The following is a 23,799-nucleotide window of genomic DNA, read 5'->3' as shown; positions in this document are numbered from 1 at the left end:
TTCACTTTATTCACTACATCCAGTGTCTATCTGCTCCTGGCCAAATGTTTTGTTAGTTTGTGTCTTCTATGAGTCAGGGAGCTCCTCAAAAGCAAGGGTCCAGTCTTCTTCAGCCAGGCCTCCACCGTGTGCTGGCCTGCAGCCTGCATTTAATAACTATATTTTTAATAATATGAATTAATGAATGAATGAAAATTACGTGAACAGGTGAGGATATATACTTGAATACAAAATTTTAATTAAGAGAAGAAAGTTTAGCAGAATGAAATGTCTGTGGCTACTAATTTGAGGGTAGTGATTTGCAAAGCGAAGCGATGAAAGTGAATGCACTGGGAGAAGGATCAGCTGGAAGTGCTCTGCAGAAACTGGCCTGGATGATCGGACCGGTTTGTATTGTGCTTGGAAGACAAATGCTAGCATTTCTCATCGATGTGGTCCAGGCCGCCCTGTCAGGCTTGTGCTCATTTCCTTACCGACTGGAGGAGCTTGAAGAGGTTACAAGAGGAACCACAGAAACCAAAAACTCTGTATCCGCCATATTCAACAAGATAGTTCATTCCTAATACAACCCTTAGCATCTTGCTGAAATCTGTAAACTGCAAGGCATTTTTCCCCCTAGGAAATGGTCAATGCTCAAATATTTTCACCAATATTTGATTGAACAAACTCACTGAGGCTCACTGAAATGAAATATGGTTTGTATGTGAAAAATCAAGAAGAAAAAGAGGTCATAAGTTTTGAGCATAAGTCAAGCAATAGGAACAGCGGGAAGGGTAAATTCAAGAATAAAAGGAAATAAGTTAAAATTTTAAAAACTCACATGGAAATAGAAAAGTAAGGAGAAATTATACAAAATCATCAAGAGCCAGAGTTAGAGACATGCTTCTGCTGTTTAGACCAAGCTGCACCCGATGCGGAGATCTCCGTGGTGTCTGAGGAGATAGTCCCCACGCCTCCGTCTGCACACTTGCAGTAACAGGTAGCTTGTAGCTGTCAAGGTAGCCTCTCCATGAGACAGCTCTAATCCACCACAAGAGTGTCCTTATAATGAGCAGAAAACTACCGCACCAAAACTTGCTCTCAGCTCATCAATTTGAAGCAACACAAATTAGCTATCTTAACTTTTCCTATGAGCAGGACACCAACTATTTGGAGAGATGTGTCACGTGCCATCATTAAGCAGAGGGTGCTAAGCAAATTTTCCCATCAGTTCCTTCCTTCCGTCAGTCCTTGTGAGAGTGTTTTCCTCCTCCTCACCCTCGCAGACATAGTGACTCATCATGCAGAGAAGGACACTTCCATAGTGGCCCAGGCCAGGCTGCACCCTCCAGATATGGGCTGCACTGTGTGACTGCATTGGACAAATGGTGGCAGTGCTTGCAGTCATCACTATAATTCTATTAATGTGGCTACTACCTGCACTCACTTTTGAGTGAACATATTATGAACTAAGACATGTGAATTGCCACTAAATTAGGGCAAATTTTTGGAGGATTTTCCTTTATAATTAAAGGACATGATGGTGAAGCCCATTCCTACCTCTTCAGAGAGAGCAAATAATAAGCACTTCCCACTTCATGGTTTTGGAAATCCAGTTTCATACTCCCTACCCTCAAAACCCCTACACCCTGAAAACTTTCTCCTGTCTCTTTAAGGGGTCCCCCGATATCATTACTGCTTAATAATCATCTAAGAACCGGTTAAAGCGCTGTGAAGTTATAGAACATTTTATACTCAATCCACTTCTCACCACATGATGCCCTGGGTTCCTCTCTGTCCTGAGAAGCCCATCTACCTTGAATCCTTCTAGGACTCCCTGTCACCCCGAGGCCAGCCTTCTTGCAAACTCTCACAAACTTTTCCTTCCGATTACCTTAGGTAGTACACGCCCAATCTGCAAATCAATCTCATCTAACACAAAGTAGTCATTTAGGGTGTGTTACTGAATGCTTGGGAGAGAAGACTTCTTTTTTGATGTCATCTTAATGAATCAATCAATTTATTCAAGCAGGTATCGGTTCATTGATTAAATACTCACTCGATGCCAAACATCACGTATGTTCCTGATAACATGAAGGTCTGAGTCCAGAAGCTCTGACTTTAAGGCTTCCTTATCTCTACTCTCAAGAAACGCATGCTTGGAGATCAGTTTCTTTCAGGGTAAAGAGTTACACAGAGACTTGTATTAAAATTAAATTTCAAAGATAAAAATTATTGAAAAGTGCCTGTTTAAAGTTGGAGTTTGAATCAAATGATTTCTCTGAAGTGAAATAGTTCCAGTATCCTAATTTTTCCCGGCATAATTTTAACGATTAACGTTCTTTCCCCTCCCCACCCCCAAGGAGAACTGATCATTTATGAAGATTTATGTCTATCATATTCAGGAGTAGCTCTGAATAGGGGTGGGCATTTTTTTACATAAGTGTAATTATATGTAAGTGCTATAATTTAATTACCATGATTCCATTCCTATTGATTTCAGATACCCATCTAGAGCCTACAGATATGGTTGTGTGAAGCTGACAGATAGGATCATCTATTTGAATGCGTATGGACCCTATAAAAAGACAGAAAAGAACACTTGTTAAATAATATTGAGAATTTTCTTCCAGGAGATATTAAGGTAGCTGTATTAGTTAAGTATCTGATTTTTAGGTGAAGAGGGCAGAATGGAGCCTGGCCACAGAATGCTACCCAGGCAACACCTAAGGGAAATGATGGCAAAGGAGCAAAGCGCAGATATACAAGTTAAATAGGAGGATGCAGATTAATGTAGACAACCTAAAACTAGCCACAACGTACCAGCGGCAACCATTCAAGTAGATGGGATTGCGGTGGGTAAGAAATTCAAGATCCTGACCCATCAGTGTGAACATTTCAGTTCAACCCCTGGCTCCAAAAAGCCATGCTCAGAATATGAATGGATAAAATCCCTAGAATTCTCACAGTATCATAGTTTGTTGAAGGTGTCTCTGAAAAAAAAGAGAAAGAGAACACCCCACAAGAGAGAAGTCTGAACCTGCAACTGTGGGCACAACCAGGAAGTCAGTAACAACTGCCCATCTTCCAAGGCAAGGGGCTTCATGGTCACTTCTTGGGGCTGGGAAGATGCTCCAGGCTGGGTGGGAGAGGTGACTTTACCAGCTATTACATGGGATTCATTGTTGAGTTCTCTCTGCCTGTAGGTAGAAAGCTTATTTTCCACAGGTGCCAGGATCCTGTCTGACATCTGCAACAGTCTATTCTTAAGGCCAAAATAAGATGAATCACATATAAATGGCAAAAATTAATTAGTTATTGATTTTAAAAAAACACGTAAAACCAAGAGAAGAACACAGTCGTGGGGTGTAGAACATTTTCAAGAAACAGGAGCAAATACCTTTACGTGCTTAAGAATTTAATAAAAATATGAACTCAATAAAAAAGAACCCAAAAACAAGCTGATGAAAGGAAAGACATGAAGGAAGGAGCCAATGTATATATACTAAGGTCAATTTAACCGTTTCCCTCACCAAATAGTAAACAGGATACAGTGTAATTTTATATTAACAGTCCACTGAGTACAGACAAATTTTATCCACACTCAACAGACGTTGAGACTTTCAGCTGAGTTATAGCAATAAATTTTTGGTGCATGTTTTGGAAGACGTTCCCAAAACTGTAACAGTTAATTAAACTAGTAAAAACTTTCCTTAAATTTGATTATTTTATTGTTTGATGACTGCTGGGTTTTTAATATTCATCTTTATTAATTTTTTCATGAATTCACACAGGAGACATTCTGGATCAGAGACAGATTTCTGATTAAATGCCTCACAGTAAATAATAAGTATCCACCCCTCTTTTTGCCTCTAGCATTTACTCCTGAAGAGATATGACATGGAAATTCTTCCTACACAAATGACTGGACACCCAGAGTGTGACACTCAGTTTTACATGTTGATATGGCCAGGCTATAATAGTAATTCAATTAAACAGCAATACAGGTGGTGCTGGGATAGTGTTTTGTAGATGTGAAGATATCTACAAAGAGTTGAGTTTAGGTGAAGAAGATCATCTTCTATAATCTGAGTGAGCCTCATCTGATCAGTCAAAAGGCCTTAGGTGCAAAACTGAGGTTCCCTTAAGGAAGAAGAAATTCTGCCTGCAGACTTAGCCTCAGCTCTGCTTGAGACTTTCCAGCCTGCTGGTCTGCTCCAGAGATTTCAGATGTGCCGAGCCAGTATCCATAATTGTTTGAGCCGATTTCTTGCAATCTCTCTTTCCCTCTACTAACGCATTATTTTTAATTCATGACTTTTGAAAATAACTTTATTTAACAAATTGTAAAACTCATGCAGGAAATTTAGGATTGTGGTTTGCTTGCACTTTTCTATACACACACACACACACACACACACACACACACACACACACAATTGTTCTATTTCTCTAGCAGAGCTCTAACAAATGATGCATGTTTTGGTACTGACAGTGGAGTAGTGCTATAACAGACACATAGCAATGCTGAAATGGCCATGGAATTGGACAATGGGTAGAGGTTAGAATAATTTTTCTGAGGAGCATATAGCAAAAGTCCAGATTCCTTAAAGAGGCTATTGTTAGAAATTTGCTGTTAGAAGCATTTCCGGTGATGACTTGGGGAGAAACGGGGGCCATGTAATTGGAAACTGACCCCACCTTTGCTTCTGGCAGCCTGTTCCCTGCACAGTCTTCAAGGTGGACTAGGTCACATGATTATTCTGTGAATCCTTTGCTCCTCGCCCTCCAGTGGTACTTGTGTCACTAAGAGGAAAAGTCAAGGTCCCTTTGCCACTCACCAAGTCTCCAAGAACTGACCACAGAGGGCAATGACCTTTCTGCCTTCACTTCCTTCTGTTCCTCCCTCTCCCTTCAGCTTCAGCCTCACTGGTCCCTGGTTCTTCTTTGATGATGCCAGTGATGGCAGCAGTGGCCCATCTAGAGTGGCTGCTGCCATGATGCCAGCTGCAGCAGGGGAGGCATAGCTGGGGCTGCACACTCCACCAGCTGCTGGGAGCCAGAAACAGGCAAGAGCCCCTTCCCCATCCAAGTTGATGGGGCTTCTGCCCACCCTCCTGGATGCAGCTGGAGCCACCCAGTCATGGCTGCAGATCCTGGCATCCCTGTGCTCTTGGGGGCCTGGGAAGCCCTCTTCCCCTCACAGGCTGAGAAGTGCCTGCTACAGCTGCCTGGCCTCTCCCTGCTGTAGCGCCTGCTCTGAATTTGGAGCAAAGTTGTGGTTGAGCCTGTGTGCTGTTGCCACTCCCCTGGGTGTGTCTGCATTCACAGAAGCACTCATACACTAGTCCCCTGCTGCCTTGGCCCCCTCCAGAACTTCGGTGCCCACAAGCACAGGAGGGAAGCCAATTAGGGACTAAAGGTAACTCAGCATGGGCCGGCAGGTGCCACTCAGCATGAACAGCCTGGACACCATAGATGACATATAGATGGTGACAAGGGGCAGGTCCCTGGTGAAACCCCACCTTCAAGCCATGGATGGCCTGAAGCCTGAGGGTGAGGCTATCAGTTCTGGGTGGAATCCGCAGCCCAGAGTGAGAACTTATGGTGCTTTTCCCTGGCTCACTCATGCCTTCCTATGGACCAATCAGCATGTACCTCTCTTCTGAAGCCTATAAAAACTCTCAGACTCAGCCAGACTCACAGAGAGGACAGGTCAACCTGCCTGCAGAAAGAAGCTACCCACTCTGGGTCTCCTGAGAACTGTGCTGTCACTCAATAAAACACCTCTTTGTTTTGCTCACACTTCAGTTGTCTGTGTACCTCATTCTCCCTGGACATGGGACAAGAACTTGGGACCTGCTGAATGGTGGGACTGAAAGAGCTGTAACACACACAATGCAGATACATGCCCCCTACTCACCATGTTGCATGCAATGAGAAGGAGAGAAGGACAGAAGAGCTGTGGCCCTTCAGGGAGTCCAGACCTAGGAGCTCCCTGAGCCAAGGCTGTGACATCCTTTTTGGAGTTCTGTAGTTCCTGGCATCTTCAAGCTTCTGGTTACCACTATGTTTTGTGGTCCCCACAGTGGAAACCACTTGCAGTACTCCTGGTCCAGCCACAGACTTGATGCCTGCCCCACAGCAACTGTCGTGCCTGACTGTGCACAGTAGCCAGACCCTGCACCTGCTCACTTATGTACCCCTTGCTGCCCTACACCTGGCTCACTCACCCTTGGCAGTGATGGGATCCAGACTGGTAGCAGGAGCCAAGCACAGCCTGCCAGGCTGAATGGGCAGAATGAGCTCAGCAGCCCAAGCAAAACTTGCACAAAGGTACCACCAGCAACAGGGGCTTCTGGCTGGAAAAGTGACACCCTAAGGATCCTGTGACACCAGGGATGCTCCTTCTTTGGGGGCTTGCCCTGGTGCTTCCTCCACCTGGAATGCCCCCCTCACAGAGGGCTGCAAAGTCAAGCCCTCCTTCTCCAGCCTCTACTCCATCATCAACTTCCCAGTGAGCCCTTCATGACCTTCTCATCCCACACCTCACTACACTTCTGGCTTTCTGGCCTGCTGCTCATTTCCATGTATATGTCAAAATTAATACACTATATAAGCCTATTTGTTTACTATGGCCTTCATTTATAGTCTGTCTTCCTAACTAAAATGCAAGCTCCGCGAGAGTAGGACTTGTGTCTAAACAGTGCCTTGAGGGCATATAAAAATATTAGTAAGTAAATCTAAGAAGAAGATAGCTTAATTTTTCTCAAAAGTCAAAATTCATAACAGAAAACAGAAAAGCTTATCTTTGCTGTTAGGTACTGATATTTAAAGGGGAACAGTTTATATCACCTTCAAAAAGCAATAGAGAGAGATGTAACAAGATGTAAAATGTGCTTACCTTTGATGCTGCAACTTCTAGGACTTTACTTGGAAGCAATAGTTGCTTCAGTCTAGAAACATGTTTGCATAATAATGGTGATTGCAGTGCTGTTTTTAAAAGCAAGAAAGTGGGAGTAAAATTAGCCATTAGAATACTAGTTCTAAAAGTTCTCGTAGAGGGAACATTAGAAAACAATTTATAAATATGATGCCTCAAACCAAGGGAGGAGCAATAGAAGTGGTGATAAGGGGTGAATAAAGGAGGTATATGTATATAGGAACAGATTTCTTTAGAGATTAGATGTAAGAAAACTTTTTCAGGAATTATTCCAAGATTTTTTGTTTTTTGAGATGGAATTTCACTCTTTTGTCCTGGCTGGAGTGCAGTGGCGCAATTTTGGCTCACTGCAACCTTCACCTCCCAGGTATGATTCAACGGATCCTTCTGCCTCAACCTCCCAAGTAGCTAGGATTACAGGCATATGCCACCACACCTGGCTAATTTTTGTATTTTTAGTAGAGACGGGGTTTCACCATGTTGGTCAGGCTGGTCTCAAACTGCTGACCTCAAGTGATCCACCGCCTTGGCCTCCCAAAGTGCTGTAATTACAGGCATGGGCCACTGTGCTCTGGTGACTCAAAGATTTTTTGATGGGTAACTGGTAGTTAAGAACTTGACATCAGATGAGAAGAAGAATATCACCAGAGGATATTTCCATTTGGGAAGATCAGAATTTTAATTTGGACAGGTTAAATTTAAATATTATGGGACATCTCTTTTATGGATAAAATTTTGTTTCCCAAAAGATATGTCAAAGTCCTAGCACCTCATACCTGTTAATGAGAAATTATTTGGAAATTTGACCTTATAGAAATAATCAAGTTGACATGAGGTTATTAGGGTGGGCTTTAATCCAGTATGGGTGGTGCCCTTATAAGAAGGAGTGAAGACACATAAGCAGAAGGAGAAAGGCAAGGGCCACACAATGATCGGGCCAGAGATGGGAGTGATGGAGGCAGAGATGGAGTGATGGAGGCAGTGATAACGTGATGGAGGCAGAGACGGGAGTGATGGAGGCAGAGATGGAGTGATGGAGGCAGAGATGGAGTGATAGACGCAGAGACGGGAGTGATGGAGGCAGAGATGGAGTGAAGAAGGCAGAGATGGAGTGATGGAGGCAGAGAGACAGGAGTGATGTGCCTGTAAGCCAGGGATTTCCAGCAATGCAGATACCAAGAGAAGGCATGGAAAACATTCTCCCTCGGGTTTTCAGATGGAGCACTATGATGCCGACACCTTGATTTCAGATCTCTTGCCTGCAGAAGCATGAGATAAAAGATTTCTGTCGTTTTCAGGCACCAACTTTGTTGTAATTGGTTACAAGCCCTAATAACCTAGGACAGTAAAGATAAAGAATGCAGGATTATTCCTGCTTGTGAGGAGAAAGGAGGTAACTGGCCCATCCTTTCTGAGACGTCTGCTCACTGCTGTCCTTCAGTGTGTAAAAAAAATCTCTCCATGAAGCAGCAGACCTGTGTATCTTTGGTTTTGTGATCCAGAGATGTCTCCAATGTCCTAGAGTTTATTTAGCCGTGGAGACCTTCAGGCAGTGTTATTTGGCCACCTGAAGACACTAGAGAAGCCTGATTACGTTTTGGATCAGAGCAATTAACTAGAAAATGACTTCAGGTTAGATTTTTGTGAAACGTAAAGAGTGTTAGGAAGCTAGCACTTTTTCAGAAACACTGGGAAATACAGGTAAGATTGAATTCTCCACAATTACAAATGACTAATACTGGAAATAAAAACAAGACTAAGTAAGTTTTATATAATTGAAATTATGCAAAGCATATTTTCTGGTCACAATTGAGTTGAGCCAGAAATCAATAACAAAAAGATATGTGGAATAAATCTCTAAGTGTTTGCAAATTGAATAATACATGTCAGGATACATTACGGCCCAAAGAAGAAATAATAAAGTAAACTATCAAATAGTTTAAATAAACTCAATAAAAGTCAGTGTTTCAAAATATGTGGATGCAGTGAGAATGGTGCTCTGAGGAAAATTTGTGGTTTTTAGAGCTTACATTTTAAAAGAAACATCTCACGTTGATTATCTACGTTTCCACATTTACAAAAAGAGCAAATTAATCCTTTTGTAGGGAAATAAAGATAAGAAGAGAAATAAATAAATCGACAATGCCAAGGTAAGAATCAGTTAACTTTAAGTTAGGTCAATACAAAATACCCAGGAGACAACAGCAAATGACCTGAAATATTGATAATTGGCAACCCAGAAGAAAAAGAGAGAGAATAGGGTAAGAGAAATAGTTGAAGAAATAATGGCCAAGAATTTTCTAGAATTAACACAGACACTGAACAATAGATCCATAAGTTTAAATAACACCAAGCATAATAAATTCCCCCAAGAATTTATTCACAGTGAAACCAAACAAAACACGTATGTCCCCTGGCACGCACACACACGTACATACACAAGAATATTATCTAAGTATATCATACTCAAATTGTTTAAAGTGAAATCAAACAAGGAAATCTTGAAAGCAGCCAGGTTTAAATACCACACACTGAGAAATAAAGCTAAACCCAGCCTACTCCTTGTCAGAAACTGTGCTAGATAGAAGACAATAAAGTAACACTCAGAATGCACAAAGGAGACAAAATAAAAAATACATATAAAATAAAAATGTTATTTCCAGTGAAACTACTTTTCACAAATAAATAATTCTCCCAAAAAAGTAAAATTCAAGAAATTCATTGCCAGCAGGCTATCTCAACAAATGACATTAAAGAAAGTCTTTAAAGTAGAAAAACTATGATTTCAGACTAAAAATTAGGGCAACAAAAAGAACTACTGGGAATGGAGAAAACAAAGGGTGCATACCTATTTCTTTTTACTTATCTTTAATTATTATACAAGATGATTACTGTGTAAATCAAAAATCATAGCACAGGTTGAGCATCCCTAATTAGAAAATCCAAAAGCCAAGTTCTCCAAAATATGAAGCTTTTCAAGTACCAACATGACCCTCAAATAAAATACTCATTGGAGCATTTTGGATTTCAGATGAGGGATGCTAACCTGGTAAACATAATGCAAATATTCTGAAATTTGAAAAAATCCCTTCCAAAATTCTTATGGTCACATGCATCTCCAGGTAAGGATACTCCACCTGTAATGCAGTATATTTACAGCTAACCTAGGGGTAAAACATGACAGTAGTAGTGAAAAGCATGGAAAATACGCTGCTCTAAGGTTGGGAAGTGGCTTAATATTACTTGAAAGTAGACTCTAATGAATTAATGGTTACCTATTTTAAAAAATGGGATATAAAAATAACTCAATATAGAAGATAGAAAAAAATCCTGAACACTGTTTAATTAACCCAAAGAAGGAACAAAAATTAGAAACAAGGAAACCAAGAATGATCAAACAATTAGAAAGGAACTGGCAAGAAGGTGTTAGCTTTTCCCCTCATCAATCATGTTAAATGTGAATGATCTACTTTGCTCCAGAAAAATGGCATAGACTTGTCTCTTTCTTATTCTCTGAGATAAAAATTGTACATACCCTGGAAACAATGCAAGAGACAACCGAAGGAGAACGCTCAACAGTGAAATGCAAAAGACAGTTTGGTTCAGGACCCAGGGACTGGAGGAGCAATGTAGGATTAGGGCATCTTAGAACCTTCCCAACCAACAGCAGAAGTGACACTAGCCCAGCATTTTCCAACCTCAGCTGAGCAATGGAAGGCCACTCAGATAGGATCTTCCTTCTTCCAGATCAAATGGAAGCCTTTAAGAGAATGAAACAACAAACTACAGATTGGTAGAAAACAGTATATCCCTCAATGGATCTGTATGTAGAGTCTATAAAGAATGCTCAAAAATCAACAGTCCAAAAAACCCACAAATAACTTAGTTAGAAAATGGGCTAAACATGTGAAGAGACATTTATTGAAGAGGGTACACAGATGGCAAATAAGCCCATAAAAAGATGTTTATGATTATCCATTAGAGAAATGTAAATTAAAATTACAGTAGATTTCACTCCACATCTATCAAAATGGATAAAATAAAAAATAGTGACATTACCAAATGTTGGCAAGGGTGCAGAAAAACTGCATTGTGGGTAGATATGTAAATGATACAGTTGCTTAAAAAAATTCAGCAATTTCTCATAAAACATGACATCAACATACAACTCAGAAATTGCACTCGGGTGCATTTCTTACAGAAAAATAAAAACTTATGTTCACACAAAACCTGTACATGAATGTTCATTGCAGCCCTTTAGTACTAGCTCAAAACTGGCAACAATCCAGACATCCTTCAAGGGGTGAATGGTAGACCCTGAGTACATGCACACCGTGGAGAGTCATACAGAAGTGAAATGGACCAGGCTACTGACACACATGGCAACTTAGATGAATCCCAAAGGAATTATGCTCAGTGAGAAAAGCCAGTCTCCAAAGTTATCTACTATATGATTTCATTTATGTGATTTTCTTGAAATGATAATGATCCAGAGTTGGTGAAGAGATTAGTGGTTGCTAGGGTAGGGATGGAGTGGGCAGGAAAGAGAACGGCGGATGTGGTTATAAAAGTGCAACATGAGGGGTCCTTGCGATGTGGAAATGGTCAGTGTCTTGACTGTGGTGATGGTACATATAGGAACTGCACCTAATCAAGGGGCATGAAACTAAGCATTCAGAGAGAGATAATTACACTTAAAACTAGAGGAAGCTTCATAAGATTAGTGGATTGTATCACTGCCAATGTTAATACTCTGTTTCTGAAGTTACACTATAATTTTCCATGATTTTTTTTATTGGGGAAAACTGGATAAAGAGTACAAAGACCTCTCTGTATTGTTACTTAGTATTATTATGTTTAATAATATTATTTAATATTGCTTATTAATATTAATATTTCTTATATAAATGCATGTGATTCTACAATGGTCATAAAACAATAAAATTTAAAAGTGCAAACGATCTAATCACACCAGTTTTAAAAGGCAGAGTTTATCAATTTGCCTAAAAACAAAATAAGACCCAAATGTATTGTCTACATTTAAGCCACTTCAAGTATAAAGACATTGACTTGTCAGGTTTTGCAGCAATATTTTTATTGTATGTAAGTTGCAGAAATCCTGAGGCTTAGATTAGAGCTGATTTCCTCTGGAAATCTGTATTTGTTTCTTTGGAAATCAATCAACACTAACAGGTTCACATTAAAACCCTTTGGGGGGTCCTGATTTAGAAAATCGGGGTCCCAGGTTTATCCCACCCCTCACCACCCCTAAAATTTTGCTGTGATCTTAGCAAATAGTTTCCTAGCAACTGATACAGTTACAGGCATCTGTCTCTAGAGTAATCCTTGATTTTATATTTCTCCAGTGCTCACTTTTCACTGGTTTGTTTAAAGTTTGTGTTTGTTTGCTTTTGGAGATGTTCCTTACTTTCCATTGAGCTCAAAAAAGGATTAGAAAACAAGTTTGTGGTCATTTGCCTGGGATATGGTTATATTATAGCAGAAAGAGACTTGAGATTATCCAGTCAACTATGATTTCTTAAGTAGAAGGACACATATCCTTGTATAGAATAATATAGACATTTACTTTTTAAAAATACAAAGAACCAAGGTACCAGCTTGAAATTTGCTTACTAATTCTACCTGACTTTTCCAAATGAAAAAAAAATTGCATTATTTTTTAATTGCAATAAATGTGATAGTTTATATGTATATGTTAGTTTACATCGATATTGAAAATCGATGGAAATCCCATTTTATCACCTAAAATAATTTTTTAGCACTAACATCATCACCACAACCAGTATCATCATTATTTTTCCACACATTTATGGAAAACGTCTGAAATAAGTTTAGACAGTAGATTACAAGACTTTCAGATTTAAAAAGGTTATAATCTGCATGGTAAGTCAATACATACAAAGAAAGGGTGAAGAGGTGGAAGTGGTGAGGAGAGCTCTGAACAGAGAGTCAAGAGACTTGGCTATGGCTTCAAATGCATTGGTGATGAATCGTGGGGTAAAATAACATGGTTCCAAACCTTTGTGCCTCTGTTCCCTCTTGTACGAATAAAGGTATCCACATAAATCGTGTTAAGAGGCCTTCCAGCTATGACTTGTATTTACATTAAGTAGCACCTTATGTTTACAGGGTATTTTATGGTCTACAAAGCGCATTTATTCACGTGTCAAATATGTAAGTATCTACTATGTTATGGAATAGTTACTAATTGTTATTTTCCTCCCTCGGAGAAAACTTCAGATTTAAATAAGGCAAGTCTTTGAGACACTTAACTACCAAATAGGGAAAGCACATATGGGATAAACTGCAACAAAACCTAACCAGGCCATAAAGGAGTGAGTCCAACATTGAGGGCGTAGAGAGGAGGAGAACCTGGCGGAGTCATGGAAACAGGTTTTGAGGAGGTGACCTTTCAGTTGAATGTCAACCGATTCACAGGTTATCTCATTCAATGTAATTCTATGTTCCACTTGAGAAAAAAAAAAAGAAGTTAGAGCTCAGAAAGATTAAAGAAGATGGCCATGGGTGTACAGACCCTACACTGAAGGCTGGAACACCAATGTGCTTGTGTCCTGAATTCAGGACCTCTGTCTGATTTCCCTCCTTTATCACAATCGCTAATGTTCTGCAGCTCTGTGCTTTTGTGATAATTCTGTAAGCCACGCAAACTGAGAACTAACCCAGAGCATGGTGAGAAGGCAGTAAGGCTATGGAGGGTCGTTAGGACTCAGGGAAGAAAACTGAGTGTCCCAGAGGACTTGCCTTGCCAGAGAGGTAAGGCAGGAGGAGAGGCATGTTGGAAAACCCCTAAAAAGGCGGAAAGGGGAATGGAGCAAGCCAACACAGCAGGTGCCAGGTGAAGGGTCAGGCACTTTTCACATCTTGGTACTGAATAGAAAGGACCTCGTGGAATCTGGGAAAGTCGTTCATTTGGAAAACAGCTTAATAAGAATATTCTGTCCAGAACCTTTAAAGTGAAACGCTGAGTTCAATAGCCAATTCTAAACTGCTGTTCAGCCTTAGGAGCCGTGCAGTGTCGGTGCCTTGACAATCCATGCAGATTTTTCTACTGCAATAGGCAGAAACTTTTAAAAGCGGAGGCGTTTTCCTTCTTCCATCCACCTCCATCATCCCACTGCCATATTTTCATGTGAGTTTTCCAAGCAGGTTTCAGATGACAGAAATCACGGTTTTATTTTTTAAATTGCATTCGGCCCTCCTGAGTACAGCGATGTGATAAAGCTGAAATAGAATAGGCCCCACTGATGGGTTTTTGTCACTAATGCAGCGGGAAATGGCTGGAAAGAATGAGTGCCGTTGGAGACAGAGGCATTCACGTTTCGAGGCAGTAAAGTGTAACAAAACCCGGAAATGGACACTGGTAATAAAACCGGAGGGAATCCCAGCCATTTGGCCTTTTTCTTCGATTAGGAAATGGCTTTAGTTCTCGGTTGTTTTTGGAAGATATGTGTTTCCCCCACCTCCTTCCATTCAATGTGCTCGTGGCTGCCGCAGTGCTTTACCACCTGAAGGATATGGATATTTCAAGAAATGACCCACATCGGTATTATATTTACTACCTCGTAATGTGGCTATTGAAGTTCTGAGGTTTGCACTCTAAGAGCTCACTGGGAAGATTTCTGCCTGTCCTAGAAATTTGAGTGGACCAAAAGCAAGCCACAGAAACCTGGCCACAGGAGGAGCCAAGAACCAGGAGGCAACGGATGTCTTTCTTTTTCACAAAACTCCCTCTTCTTCTGTCATCCCTCTGAAGCTGAGTTCAACATGCTTATGTAGAGTGAGGGGTTAGTTTAAAATTTTTTTAGCCTGGTTGTGTCATTATTTTGGAGATCATTATGCTGTTTGGCTTGTATCTACTGGAGACAATGATGCCATCTCCTCAGAAGTTGAGAACTTCCAGCCTATCACTTTGATTAGCTGCTGGAGGCACCTGTTGGCCACTGTAACTGCCCCTACACCTCTAAAATGAATGCATATTTCCTGTGACGAGGAAAGTATGAGAATATGTGCTTATGGAAATGTTAGATAACTACAGTCCCATGGAGATCCAATTTTAAAAGTACAGTGAGGACCTGTTGCAAGTGCAGTTTATTAACGAAACATAGGTTTAGAAAATAATGTAGAATAGACATTTTCAGGTAGGTTGCTAGAAATGGTGGGCACAGAGAGGTCTTCAAGTTGATGAAAAAGTGAAGTTTAAACATGATGGTAATTTCAAGGCAATTCTTCTGCTCTAAATAGTGAGGCCAAATAGTAGCTCACTTGCACGACTTTCCTCCGTAATTATCGTCGTTAGTGGTGTTTTGTTCTTCAGTTCTGTGTTGTGCTGAAGAAGAGGAAGAAGTTTTAGGAGCCACAATAAAGTGCTGTTTTCAGCACAGTTGCCCAAATAGCAGTATGGGCCCCTGTGAAGGTGCAGTCCTGAGAAAGTTCAGTTGGGCTATTTCATCTCTTGTTTATTTTCATTACCTTCCCAGAGCACTGGTTAACCTTGGCCTCCTTTTTGCCTCTGCTTTGAAAGAAGTGTTTCTGTCTCCCCAAGAAGAGATAGGACTGAACGGTTCTAGTAGAGAGGCAGTTTAAAGATCTCCTGGTTTCAAACACCAGCTGCATGTGCCCTGAATTATGAATTCCAGAATTAACGAACTCCAGAACTGGCTGGTTGACTAAGTAGCCTCTGCACCCTTTGAGCACTCCCTGGAGTCGGAACACCTCCAGAAATAGGTGGTTGTGTCAGTAACTGTGGCAGGTGCATGCCATTCCTCTCCCGTTTTGACAGTCTTGTTTATTTCATATCAGCCAGACACCTGATCTTGACCCTAAGTTGTCCTTGCAATTTGGAAGTCAGAAAAGCTATTTACCTTACAAAGAAGTAAGAAGTAACTGATTTAAACTGTAACAGCCACCGACAAATTATTGTTAAAGCTATACAAGACATCATCGTTATTCAGATCCTCATTCTAAACAGTGATCAGGTTTTCCCCTTAGGTGTGATAAACACAAACAAAACAACCTCTGTGTTTGACGTTTTCTTGTATCTCAATTATGGCAATATTTTTATTTCCTTTCTTTGTAAGGACTTAATGATAAAAAACTAAAAGAAAAAAATGTTTTAAAAACAGGAAAATAACATTTAAAAACAAAGGAAAATTACATTTTAAACTGTATTTCCCTGTGAACATGCCTAAAGAATGTTTTCTCTTTGAACCACACAAAAAGTATTTTGACAATGATTTCAGCAATGTCCCTGCCTTGGCTTCCTTTTAATCCAGAAAAATAACTCTGGTAATAAGGATGTTACTCTACATAGTATTAATATGCAGTTTTTTGAGTGCTTTTCCAAAGTTATGTTTCTTTTTATTTTTGAAGTAATATATGTACATAGTAAAAAATAATTCCTACAATATGTTGGTGATCAAATGTAAAAAAAAAACATCTTTTGTACTTCCCATCCCTACTCAAACATATTATCTTTAATTATTCTGGTGGTTAACAGTGTAACAGAGTAAGTATATGTGTCCCCTCAAAATTCATATGTTGAAGCTCTAACCTTTAATTTGATGGTGTATGGAGATGGGGCCTTTGGGAGGCAATTAGTTTTGAGGTCATGAGTTTGAGGCCCTCATGATGGATGGAATCAGTACCTGTATAAGGAGAGAAAGAGATACCAGAATGTGTGCTCGTGTGCACTCCCTTTCTCTCCTCTAACCCCTGCCATGCCACCATGTGAGGAGGCAGTGAGAAGGGGGCTGTCTGCAAGCCAGAAAGAGAGTCCTCACCAGGAGCTGAGTCATCTGGCACCTTGGTCTTGGACTTGCCAGCCTCTAGAGCTGTGAGACATCAATGTCTATTATTTAAGACACACAATCTGTGGTATGGCTATGGCAGCTCAGGCAGACTAACACAATGCCTTTACCTCTCTTTATTTATTAATTTCAGGAAATGTCTATTCACTGCCTCTTTGGAATGGTGAGAGATTTTAGCCAGACACCCTGTTATCCTTTGCCTGCCCCCCTTGGGTGTTGTTAATTATTACTTTTTGTTTTTCAATTGATTTGGTAAAATAATATATCTAACTTTATTTCTCATTGCATCAATAATAGAAAGTATTTATTGACTTCCCATTATGTAGGATCTGGAAACTAGAAATTCTAAATTGTCCCTAATCCCTTCACCTCCAAAGTTGGCTGAGTAACTCATTACATTTTAATTAATTATTATAATGTTTACATTTTGCCCATCTGCCAGTGGCTTTTTGTAAAATTTTTGCAAAAAAATTGACCAACTTTACACAGGGAGAACTATATAATTGTATTTATTTAAAAACAAAATGGTGCAGACTGGTGAGAAAAAAAAATAAACCTATATTATTAAATCTGTGCCCCTTGAAAGAGAATGTTTAAAATATCAAAGTTAACTTGATTTCTTTGCTTACATGCCATTAACTGTGTTAAGGCATGCCATATATCACTTTATAGAAAAAGTTTTATGGCACTTAATACGCACCAGTACTATTCTAAAAGGGAGACAGATGTTACTACAGAGTGCAGTTATTAATGCTATTTTCAAGAAAAAGAAAAAGAAAGAGGCACAGGAAGATACTAACTTATCCAAGATCACACAGCAAAATGCTAGAATGGTAAAACCTATCTAGGGCCACACAGGGAAATGTGAGAGTCATAACTCATGCAGAATCACATTGACTATGGTTTTTAAGTCTGTGATTATAACGATTATGCTAATATGGGGGCCATTATTTTCTTCTATGGCTTTTTTTAGAGTTTCAGATTTCTTTACATTGTTGTTGCTATTCTGAACAGAAGACATGCAGACATTCTCCATCGCTTCATTGAGATTTTCCAGATTCTTATTCAGACTATTTAGATTCATGAAATTTATTTACCCTTTAAAGGCATTCCTAGGAAAGTCTGGAAACTCCCTTTTCTAGTTTGGAATAAAGGATAATACAGCTATCCAAGGAAAAGTATAATTAAGCCCCAAATCACTGAAAAACTGATGCACAGCCATCCCAGAAAGTCTGTAGACCAAAGATTTCCTAAGACTAGGAAAACCTAACCTGTGAGAGGAAAGAGTGACAGATGCTGACACAGCAAAATGAAATGTTCTTTTCAACGAATACGATGTTGGAACACGAGTTTGTATCTTTCCTGTGTCCTTTGAGATCCACGTTCCATCCTGTGCCTCAGGAAGCTGAGCCTCCTGGACTGCATCCACCAGCAGCCTGGCCTCCCCCAGCCAGCTCAGATAAGTCAATGGGGCCCCCACAGGACATGGTGCAGGTACAGCACACAGGACCCTGCAGAAATAGGGCAGAGAAAGCAAAGTGAGGTTGTGGCGTTTCTTCTTCCTCCCCTCTCTGATGGACCACAGACTGGCTATCTGGTGAATGCAGAAATGAGGGCTGGACATTGATTGCATTCACACTGCTGCCTGCTGAAATGCAAGGATCATTTTTAAATGATAGCTTCTGAATATGGTGAGGAGTTTAAAATACCTAAGCATTGTAGGTATAAAACTGTAAATTTGCTCTTATAAGAGATGTTCAGGTGGATAATATCTCCATTCTCTAATACTGTTATTCAAATGGAAATAGATACAGGAGGTTACACCTGTAAAGGCTGCAAGCTGATGCAGTGGTGATGGGGAGGGACAGTTATGTCTATTCAAATAAAACAGCAACGCGGGTATGCATCCTGACACTAACTAATTAGTAATTTCTCCAGTTTATTACATTCAATTTTTTAAAAGCAGAAATTATATTTGTTTTTATGTTATTAAAATATATAAAAGGGTTAAAGTTTTGTTTAAGCTTGAACAAACAGTAAGCTCACATTAATTATTTTGAAATGAAGTATTATTTGAGTTATAATTTACAAAATAGGATCTCCCTTTTAGTATGTAGTTTTATTAGTTGTTTTTAACTCAGCCATATAACCACTATTACAACTGAAATATGGTGCAGTACATTTCCTTCACTCCCAAAAGTCTCCTTGTGCCCCTCTGTAGTAAACCCTCACCCTGGCCCATCCCCTGAAACACACTGGTCTGTTTCTATAATTCATCTTTTTCAGAATGTCATGTAACACCATGTGATATGTAGCCTTTGGGATGTGGCCTCTTTCTCACAGCATGATGCATTTAAGAGTCATCCATGTCATCATGTGTTTCAGCAGTTGGTTCCTATTTACACCAAGGAATATTTTCTTCTATGGATGCTCCACAGTTTGGTTATCCATTCACCAGTTGAAGAACATTTGGATTGGTTCCAGATCAAGCAACTATGAATAATTCTGCTCCGAACACTTGTGCACAGATATTTGTAGGAATATAACTTTGCTTTTCTCTAGGATAATACCTAGGAGGAGATTGCTGGGTTGAAAGGTAAGTGTGTGGTTAACTTGATGAGACACTGTCAGGCTGTTTTCAGGTAGCCAGATCAGTAATGTTTCCACCAGTAATGAATGAGAATTCCAGGAGTTCTTGTCCTGACCAGCACTCCAGCACTTGGCATTTCAGGTTTCTTTTTGAAATACTCTAATTGAGTGTGAAGTGGTATCTCACTGTGGTTTTACTTTGCTTTCTCTATTCACTACTGTTGTTAAACATCCTCTCAAGGATTTCCTTTCCATTCATATGTCTTCTTTAGTGAATTATCCATTTTTTGTTACTTATGCTTTTTCTTATTATTAAATTTTGAGAATTACTTACATATTCTAGATACAAGTTCTTTATCAAGTACGTATTTTGCAAATATTCTTCTCAGCCTGTGACTACAGTTTTCATTTTGCTAATGGTGTCTTTTGGAGAGCAGACGTTTTAAACTTTTTGATATCCAATTATTAATATTTTTATGAAACATGCTTTTTTACACTACATCTAAACCATTTTTCCCCAAATTAAGGTGGCAAAGATTTTTACCTGTTTTCTTCTGGAAGTTTTCTAGTTCCCCAGTTTGCATTTAGTTATATGATTCATTCTGAGGTAAATTTGTTTTTGGTGTGTCATAGAGGTCAAGGTTTTTTTTAAATGTAGATGTCCATTTGTCGTAACATTATTTATTGAAAAGACTAATTCTTTTTCCATTAAATTCCTTTGAAACTTGGTCATAAATCACTTTGCCATGCATGTGGACGTGTTTCTGGATTCTATTTTATTTCATTGATCCATGTGTTTATCCTTTTTATAATACCACATTGTCTTGATTGCTGTAGCTTTACATTAAGTCTTGAATTTAGGTAGCTGAACTCTCAAACATTCTTCTTTTCCAAAATTATTTTGGTTATTCTGGTTCCTTTGCTTAACTGTATACATTTTACAGTCACTTCTAAAAACAATCCTGCTAGGATTTTCACTGGAATTGCACTGAGTTTGTAAGTCAATGTAGGAAGAATTGACATATCAATAACAGGGGGTCTTCTAGTTCATGGACACAGTATTTCTCTCCTTTATCTGTGATTTCTCTCATTCATATTTTACAGTTTCAGCATGCAGGTCATACACATATTTTGTCATATTACTTATATTTTGTTAAATTTATAGCAAAATATATTTTTAATGTTTTAAGGAGCTATTGCAAGAAATATTGTTTCAGAAATTTTAATTTTCATTTGTTCATTGCTAGGATATAGAAATACAGTTTAGTTTGTTTATTGACCTTGTAGCTAATGTTCTTGCTAAATTTGACCTATTCGTTGCCAAACATTTTCTTGGACTCCTTGGGATTTTCTAAGCAGAGGACTGCCTGTGAATGCAGACAGTTTTATTTCCACCATTTCAATCTATATTCTTGTAATTTATTTTTCTTCACTCATTGCATTGAGGTGGGTGGATCATGAGGTCAGGAGTCCAAGACCAGCCTGGCCAAGATGACGGAACCCCATCTCTACTAAAAATACAAAAATTACTTGGGCATGGTGGTGGGCACATGTAATCCCAGGTATTCGGGAGGCTCAGGCAGAGAATTGCTTGAACTCGGGAGGTGGAGTTTGCAGTGAGCCAAGATCGCACCACTACACTCAAGCCTGGGTGACAGAGCGAGACTCTGTCTAAAAAAAAAAAAAAAAAAAGTCAAAAATAACAGATGCTATCGAGATTGTGGAGAAAAAGGAACCCTTATATACTATTGTTGGGAGTGTAAATTAGTGCAACCATTTGAAAGACAGTGCGGCAATTCCTCAAAGATCTGAAGACAGAAATACTATTAGACCCAGCAATCCCATTACTGGGTATATACTCAAAGGAATATAAATTGTTCTATTATAAAGATACATGCACACATATGTTCATTGCAGCACTATTCACAATAGCAAAGACATAGAATCAACCCAAATGACCATCAATGATAGACTGGCTAAAGAGAATGCGGTACATATATACCATGGAATATTAATACTATGCAGTCATAAATAAGAATAAGACTATGTCCTTTGCAGGACGTGGATGGAGCTGGAGGCCATCATTCTTAACAAACTAACACAGAAACAGAAAACTAAATACTACATGCTCTCACTTATAAGTGGAAGCTAAGTGATGAGAACACATGGACCCATAGAGGGGAAAAACACACACTGGAGCCTACCAGAGGGTGGAGGGTGAGAAGAGGGAGAAGCCCAGGAAAAATAATTAATGTGTCTAATGGGTACTAGGCTTAATACCTGGGTGATGAAATAATCTGTACAACAAATCCCCATGACACATGTTTACCCATTTAACAAACTTGCACATCCTTCTTTTATACCACTGAACTTAAAATAAAAGTTAAAAAAATTAAATAAAATTAGAATGAAGTGACCTAAAATTAAAAAAAAATAAAAGTAAAAGTCTTTCTTTTGATTTTAATATCTGGGAAAGTTTTTGTATTAGTAGAATTTGTGCCTTAAATGACTGGTGAAATACACTCATGAAAACATCTGGGTCTCAAGTTCTCTTTATGGAAAGATTGTTAACTATGAATTCAACTGCTCCAGTAGATACAGGGCTATTTGGCTTATCCACGGCTTCTTGAGTCACTTTGATAGTTTGTGTCTCTGAAGGAATTTGTCGATTGCATCTCTGTTGCTGAATTTATGGGCATAAAGTTGTTATTCCTATATACTTACTCTTTTTTGAATGATGTTTGATCTGTAGTGAAATCCCACCTCTCATTCCTGATACTGGTAATTTGTGTCTTATCTCCTTTTTTCTTGCTCATTCTGACTAGAGAGTTATCAATATTATAGATTTTCTCAAAAGAAAAAACAACCCAAGCTTTTGGTGATGTTCTTTATTGTTTTTCTATTTTCAATTTCATTGATTTCTGCTCTTATCATTATATTTGTCATTTCCCCTTGATTCAGGCAAACTGGCTGACTTCAAAATATTTTTTTCATGATTGGTTTTCTGAAGCATGAATATGATATATCTAGGTGTAATGGTGTTACTTTTATTTTTTAAATGTTCTTATTTTTCCTAAGTATTTGTGGGTTTATTATAATTATCCTGCTTAGGTCTCTTTGGATGGCTTGGACTTATGGTTTGATATATTTTATAAATATTGGGAAATTATACTTACAAACCGCAAAGAGTGTGTGAGCCCCCACGTGTCTGCAGTCTCCAGGGGCTTCTCGTTCTCACACCATTCTGCTCCCAGCTTCCAGCAGCCAGTCTAAATTGTTTGCCAAGTCAGTGTTCCCATGAGCTCAAGGCCCCAGGAGCTTCCTTCTGCTCCAGGTAGCTGAACTGAAGTGCTATATCTCTTTGGTCTTTCCAGATTTTGGAATGACAGCTTGCCTTGCAACTCAGTGCTCTAATGGATCCAAGAAAGGTGTGAATTTTCAGTTTGTTCAGCTTTTCCTTATCATAAAGTTTGGGGGGTGGTGACTGCCAAGTTCCTTATATCTTGGAGCTGACACCAGAAATCTAATTATAATTTTGGATTTTTCTGTTTCTTCTTTCCGTTCACTCAGTCTTTGTTTTTTGGATTTTGAATCCCTGTTGTTACATGCATACACACTCAGGATTATGATGTCTTGACCCATATGTCATGATGTATGGTCCCTCATTATCCCTAGCAATCTCCTTTCTTTCTAAGTTTACTTTGTCTGATATTACACTAGCCATACTTTCCTTAGTGTCAGCATGGAATGTATTTTATATTTTTGTTTAACCTCACTATGCCTTGATATTTAAGTCACCTTGAGGATACCTTGCACACACCTTGCATACCCCTTGCTGACAGCCTGCAGTTGAACATTTCTGTTTTATTCCAAATCAGAGAATGTCTGTATTAATTGGTGTGTGTAGTCTGTCTATATTTTATAGGATTATTAGTTTGTTTGTATCTACCAATTTCTTACATTTTCTATTTGTTCCACCAGTTCTTGTATTTCTCTCCATCTCTTTTTACCTGCTTTTGGCTCCAGATGTGTTAAGTTTTAATCTCATCTCCACTATTTATTCATTATTTATGTATCTTAAAAATGTATCTGTGGCTGTCCTAGACTTTATAATGTGTCACTTTAATTTGTTACATTATATCTTCTTATAATAATACACTGCTTCCCATATACTATAAAAATCTTACCCAGCCTGTTTCTAATTTCACTCTGCAGTCTTAGGCGGTATCGCTGTGGTACATTCTGCTGCTACATATGCCTCAACTCGCAGTACGTAGCTGCTAGCTTTGCTGACTGATTGAACATTAGAAAAATCATCTTTATTTTAATCATGTTCTGAGTTCTTTTCTAAGATTCTAGCTTGTATCCTATTTCTTCTCCTTGAAATTGACTGCTATTGAGCTCTTCGATCTTTTGTTTCCCTTCAACACGTCTTTATTC

Source organism: Cebus imitator, unplaced genomic scaffold, assembly GCF_001604975.1.
Source record: "Cebus imitator isolate Cc_AM_T3 unplaced genomic scaffold, Cebus_imitator-1.0 Scaffold49, whole genome shotgun sequence".
In the NCBI taxonomy this organism is placed as follows: Eukaryota; Metazoa; Chordata; class Mammalia; order Primates; family Cebidae; genus Cebus; species Cebus imitator.
This window is presented reverse-complemented; position numbering follows the sequence as displayed.